The sequence below is a fragment of the Leptonychotes weddellii genome, chromosome 5 (assembly GCF_054177405.1).
Source record: "Leptonychotes weddellii isolate Sample4059 chromosome 5, ASM5417740v2, whole genome shotgun sequence".
In the NCBI taxonomy this organism is placed as follows: Eukaryota; Metazoa; Chordata; class Mammalia; order Carnivora; family Phocidae; genus Leptonychotes; species Leptonychotes weddellii.
In genome coordinates, this window is record NC_138373.1 from 78114533 (window position 1) to 78121564 (window position 7032).

A 7032-nucleotide genomic window follows, 5' to 3' on the forward strand; every position below is an offset into this window, starting at 1 on the left:
AACTCAGTCCTGGATCTCGTTACAGAACCTGGGACAGGAAGTGATAAAGACCAGCATCCTTGGTTAAAGCTAGAAGGGCAGTGACTGCCAAAAAACATAGAGTGGGGGATGAAGATAAAAATGGGTCTCACTCACTGGGATTAATGTGACAGCTTTTATAAAAGGAAGATAAAAGATCCTACCAGGGTTCGGTTAATTAATTTCTTGTTATGTCCAAATTGTATTACTGTTAACTTCCCTTAAGAACTTCTTGTATTCTTGTCATTATTATTCATGAAGTGTTCAGGTGTTCTTCAAGGATCTGGGACAATAATCACACAGTGGAGCCCCAGATTCCAAGGGCTTTAGGGAGCAGATTTGTGAGAAAAGAGTGAAAAGGAAACAAGGAGGATGTTTATTTTTAATAAAGAGACCCTGCCCTAACTTCCTGAACTCAAACCAGTCTAGACTTGTTTTTTTCCATTTTACACAATGTCCGCAACAACAGAATAAATTTATTAAAACCAAACAAACTGGGGGTTGAGCTTTGGCACCGAAAGTCAGACAGAAATAGAACCAGCTGCTTTTGAGTTGAGTCTAATGACTGACTTTCAAACCAGTGGGAGATTGAGGCTGCATTGGCCTTAACTGAACCAAAGTTATTTTCATTATGAGGAGACAATGGGGAGGTAGAATGTCTGGCCTGGCGCCCAGGACACAAACTGGTCAGTTCTGCCCTCCTTTTCCTCCGATTTTCAAAACCCAGAATGCTGGAGTTTAAAAGAACCTTTACAGCCGTTTCCTTCATCACCTCATTTTGTGTGGAGGAAACCGAGACTCTGAGGAGTCAGATGTCCTCCCATCTCCCCAGTAGCATTAGATTAGAACAGTGTGTCGCTACACTACTGGATGGTACCTACAAATGAGGAGATTCCATTTTGGCTCTTCTGCATTGGAAAGATAAACGTGGAAACAGTTCGGTTTGCACACGAGCAGAAATTCAGAGTTGACTGTATTAACTGATACACTCTGTGTGGGAGGTTGTCCAGCTTCCTCCCCTCTCCTTAGCCTTGTGAGGTTACCATTAGTGGTGCTTCAGGGTCGGGACACAGGTGTGTGTGTGTGTGGGGGGCGGTTTGTAGTGCCCTTGCTCAGAGGAGTTTCTGGGTCCAGACCAGATTCAGTGTGTATTTTTACATCTCAGAATGGTTCCCCATTCCTCACTTCACGTTATCTTTGCTATCTATTTGCGAGGAGATAGAAAGGTAAAATTAACTCCATTTCGCATGTTAAGGGAGTAGGAAAGTGAGGGAAAATGCTGGGAAAGGGAAAAATGAGACACAGTGATGTTCCCAAATTGAATGGAGAAGTCAGAATTGTTTCAGTTTTCCTAAGAGTAGGGCCACACTCTCCCACCATTCCCTCCGTTAGTATGATTTAGAGAACTTGTACGATACATGGATGCTGGGATGTACCTATGCTCCTAAGTTCATTTTTACAAAAGATGCTTCTACTTTACTTAATTTGCCACAACACGTTGGGCTAATTTTGAAGAGACATGTGGCATTTGGAACCCATATGCTACTTTTTTCCTTGATCCCATTATTTTAAAATTTAACTCTGTCTAAAGAGACAGATCCTTTCATTGGCCTCTTTGTGATGAACAGTACTCCATGCTAGACCCCTCTCATGGACAGTCATTTTCCTATGACACATTATAAGAGACTAGATGTCATTTTTTTTTAAAGATTTTATTTATTTATTTGATAGAGAAAGAGAGACAGCGAGAGAGGGAACACAAGCAGGGGGAGGGGTAGAGGGAGAAGCAGGCTCCCCGCAGAGCAGGGAGCCCAATGCAGGGCTCGATCCCAGGACCCCGGGATCATGACCTGAGCCGAAGGCAGGCACTTAATGATTGAGCCACCCAGGCGCCCCAAGACTAGATGTCTTAAATAAACAGTCTCTTAAGTGCAGAGCAGAGAACTGATGGAAGAGATAGTTGCTTGGAGAAGTGACTTTTTCCTTAGAGTTCCCATTCCCTTGACATTTCTTCCCTTTCCTACAACGATGGCCATTTGGCTCCAATCTTAGATGCTTGATCTCTCTTAAGGAAAAAAAAATGAAGCCTTTAATCTTGATGGATTTTTTGGAATCTGTTTATTTAAGAGATGTGTCCTTTACGGAAACATGGTCAAGAATTTGAAGAGGTGCATGAGAAATTAATATTAGCTCTGCAAACAAAACAGCCTTTGCTGTGGTTTGGGTTCTATTCAGTTTTTGGTGACTAAGAACTATAACTAATATATGGCCTCTTTCAAATGCTTCCCTTTTAAGATCCTGCTTGATGGTTATCACAGCTTTCCTCCTTCATTCATTCATTAGTTATCTCAAAGTCCTTTTAAGTTTATTCTTGAAATTTCTCTCTCTTCTTGGAACTTGAAAACATTGTGCTTAAAACCAGACATTTGAGAACCATGTGGAAATTGTGTTTTGTGACTTACACTTTCCAGAAATCATTATGCTAAGACACTAAGATATAATTAGACTCATACAGATTGGAAAATGGTGAATTTCTCTTTCAAGAAACCCTGAAGGACTTGAATATTCTATAATTTAGGAAATTGGAAAATGAGAAGGTGGAAGGAGAACTAGAAGGTCATAAGCTGATGACAGTTCTAAAACTGTAGCCCTTAGTAAACTGCCATTTTAACACTTGGTCTGGCTTCCATAATTATATCCAGCCTTAACCTCACTGGCTACCATTCTTTCCCAAACACCAGCCCCAAGAGAGTAGTGACTCTTTGACCCTTAGCCCTCACCTTACAAATCAACATCACATTATTGGCCAGTACCATTCTTACGTTTCACAATCATGTAAATACCTTCCCACAAACTACCTGCCTGCTGTGAACACCCAATATTTCCACTTGTTGACTGTGGAAGTCTTCCCTTCTCCAGGCCTGGCATATCATTTGTGGTGTTAAAGGAAAAGAGCATTTGGAGTGACCAGAATGAGTCAATCCAAGAGAGGCTGCAGGTCTAAGGAGTTAAATCACAAGTAATCATTTCCTATCTTCATTCTGTGGCATGTTTGCCCAAGTGTGGTGGAGTGAGGGTTATTCATTCTGTGGCATGTTTGCCCAAGTGTGGTGGAACATCCTTTGGGACCAGTGAGAGTCTCATGATCCTGATGTAGAGTGTAGAGATTTCAGGACAGGGCCATGACTTTCGATATACTGTTCCATGTATACCACTTCCTTCCAGAAACTTCCTTCCCTGACCATACTATACTCCTCTGTGCTCAGCCCTAATACATAACTCAACCTGCTTCAACGTCTGCCCCATGTGGTGACCTGGAGCAACATCCTAGGATGAGGTGAAGATGGAGGAAGAAGTAGAGACAGAGGCCATGAGTTGGTAGGAAAGTAATAAAGGATGGACCACAGGGTGGTAATTACTAGCAAGAGGGTTGATGTGCCAGAGGGAGGGAGGAGCAGGAAGTGGAGATAACAGGATAAGGGTAAAAAGGCCTGGCCCCCATTCTCCAATCTGGGACAACTCTGCAAGGACATCCCAGCACTAAATATCCCCATGGGGTAATCTGAGTCCTCGTTGTGACTATGTCATAGCCCAACTTTTCCTTCTGCCCAATCCTACTTTCCTCATTTCCCCACATGTCCCATGAGTACTCTCCAATAAACTTCTGGCAGGGAAATTTAGTCTTAGAGTCTTCTTCCGGGGAAACATAACCTCTGACACAACATGTTTGTGAATTTTAAAATTCTTACTTCACCACAGTTAGAATTGTGTCAGATCTTGTCTATTTTTAATTCCTCAAGCCTAGGCTAACACCGTGTTCCCATATTAAGACCAGTGGGCCTAATGTAGAAATTGAATCCTGCTATTAAGACTTGAGTGCAACCCAAATAACAAGTGTTGGCAAGGATATAGAGAAAAGGGAACCTTCGTGCACTGCTGGTGGGAATGTAAGCTGGTGCAGCCACACTGGAAAACAGCATGGAGGTTCCTCAAAAAATGAAAAATAAAATTGCCCTACAATCTGGCAATTCTACTTCTAGGTATTAATTTGAAGAAAACAAAAACACTAATTTGAAAAGACATATGCATCCCTATATTCACTGCAATGTTATTTGCAAAAGCCAAGATATGGAAGCAGCCCAAGTGTCCATAGATAGATCAATGTATAAATAAGATGTGGTGTGTATGTGTGTGTATATATATATATATATATATATATATATATATAATGGAATATTACTCAACCATTAAAAAAGAATGAAATCTTGCCATTTACCATATCATGGTAAACTGTTTACCATATCAACGGTAAACTGATGGGTATTGTATAAGTGAAATAAGTCAGGCAGAGAGAAACAAATACCATTCAATTTCATTTCTCTAAATCTGAAGGATGGAGTAGATTGGGAGGATAGACAAGATAGGTGAAGGGGATTATGAGGTACAATCTTCCAGTTAGAAAATAAATAAGACATGGGATGTAAGGTACAGCATAGGGAATACAGTTAATAACATTGTAATAACTCTGTATGGTGACAGATGGTAAGTAGACTTATCATGGCGACCGTTTGATAAGGTGGATAAATATCAAATTATTATGTTGTATGCCTGAAACTGATACAATATTGTATGTCAATTATTCTTCAATTTAAAAAAAGACTAATGTAACTATTTGGACGATGAAACATTAATATCTGGATTTCACACTTTTCATAACCTATAGAAGTAACTTAACCCCCTTGCCCTCACTCTCACCTCCTTACCTTTACTCCTGATATAACTCAGACCTTTCATTGTCAAACCCACGCGAGCAATGACAGAATGGAGAGAAAAGAAGGACACACTGGCCTCTTGTGGAAATGATTTGAAAGAGGGGGATTCGCCTTCAAACTTACAGGAGTAGGACTTTAAAATTCTTTTGTTTGTTTGATTTCTAGAGTACCTGTTCTCCAAAGGTTCCAACTGAAAAGAAGTTTTTAACTTCCTCTTTTTTCTTTTCTCTAGAAATGTGAAAGTGCTGTAATTAGGAGCGTGGGTCTGATACATCCCACTCCCTGTCTGATTTTTCTTTGCTTAGAAAACCAGATATTTTCAGAATGGTAAAATAAATAGGGCTGGTTCCAAACTCATTGTGAAATAGTTTGTCCATGATGAGCCTCTTCCCCTTTGCAGTAGACTATTTTTCCTTGTGGCTACTCCTCCCCTAACTTTGAGACTTCTTTGGTTTATTTCCAGCCTCCTGTCCATCCCTCTCCACAGCAGCCCTCTTCTCCTTCATCCCGCTTTCCTGTTCTGTTGTTCTCTGTCCATGACCCACAGGCAGTCTGATGGCCTCCAGGCTGCCCCATGTTGTCACTATAACTGAAATGTCCCCTTTCTACAGCTCCTCATCCAAGGCTAACTTTGCTCTTTTAGGAGGCAATTTTGTTTGGCACACTTATAATTGATTAGTAAGTATTTAAATAAATGGATGAGAATACGAATCAATAAACTGGTCCCTCATAATACACCACTTAGCACCTGCTCTGCCCCCACCCACCCAAGGTAAACGTGTATTAAGAGGGGCCTGAAAAAAACAGCATGCCTTCCTTTGTAGCAGGACCAAACTAGGTTGAGTCCGGAGAGGAGTCCCATGACAGACTGGGTGTAGAGTATTTTGTTAACCCTGTGTTTCTGGTGCCTTGACATCTGGGGCCTTGCTGATCCTGGAGAGATTGCTCTTCCTAAGGCTGGCCAATTCCAACCAAGCCAGAGCCCACATCCCAAAAACCTTCTTTAAGTTCTCACTGGGCTCTCATATTCTGAGCCACTATCCACCTGCTCTAAACGCCCCAGGGCCAGGGTCCAGACAGCTAGGGACAGCTCCTATGCCCCAGAGCCTGCTGATATTATTCAAAGCAGCCAATCTTAAGCCGGTTTACCTGGTCTTGCCTGTTCCTTCCCACAGAAAGCACAATAAAGCCTTTCGCTTGTATTTTCCCCTTGCTCCTTTTGCCTCTTGACCAATCCTGGTGTTTCCCTAAGGTATGACATGTTCCCTCCTCTTGGAAACTGTAACAAACTATCTTTTCAATGTCAGTTGCCTCCTGGATCTGTTGGCTGCACCATGTCTGAGTAATAATAAAACCTACATGTTAAAATAGTTATTTCAAATACTTCTCTAATCCCAAGTGTGAGGCTTCCCATGCTGACTCTTTTAGTACTGAGGGAAAAGCTCTCTTTTTTTAAAAGTTCTGACAATCTGGAGAAATAACTATGACCCAGAGAAGGCAAGGTAGTATTAAGTTAAAAAAATAAAACTAATGACAGGCTTTATTTCATATGTATTATCAACCTGGGATCTTAAAAAATCCTGTTAATTATTTTACTATCCTCAATGAACTGAAATTTAAAGATAGTGTTTTCCAAGGTCACAAAGCCACATACACAGAAGAGATGAGACTCAAACACAAATTTTCCTGGCATTCCTCTGAATCATGTCCTGTTTCTATTCCTTCTACCAAAGTCTTCTAAATCCTCCAATATCTTCTACACAGTTCTGTTGTAGAACATCACTGCTTCCTTCACACTTTAAAGAAAAGTATGGCAATTTCTTCATACTTTAAAAAATGAGTCCATAATGAAAAGTAGCTAAGATATTTCAACAATAACATGGCCTTGGGGAAATGAAGGTAACGTCTTAGGCAGATATTACCCAAAGATAGAGAAGATCTAGAAATTAAAGAACTTTACAATCCTAAGTCTGATATTTAGTGAATGAATGAGAAACTTAGAATCTCTTCTTTCTGAAAGAGTTCCATTCTTTGGTCATGAGTCATCAGAGCTACAAAAAACGGATAGGCTGTGAAGAAGACAGGCAAAACTATCTTGCAGTTTTGGGGAACCATAAACTGAAGGAATAATTAATTCAATACAATAAAGGTAAAAAAGCATAAAAAGGTAATATGTAATAAAATTGCTATCAAATGTCATCAGCCAGCAAAATGCACCATAAAGATCTGGTCAGTGTTGACC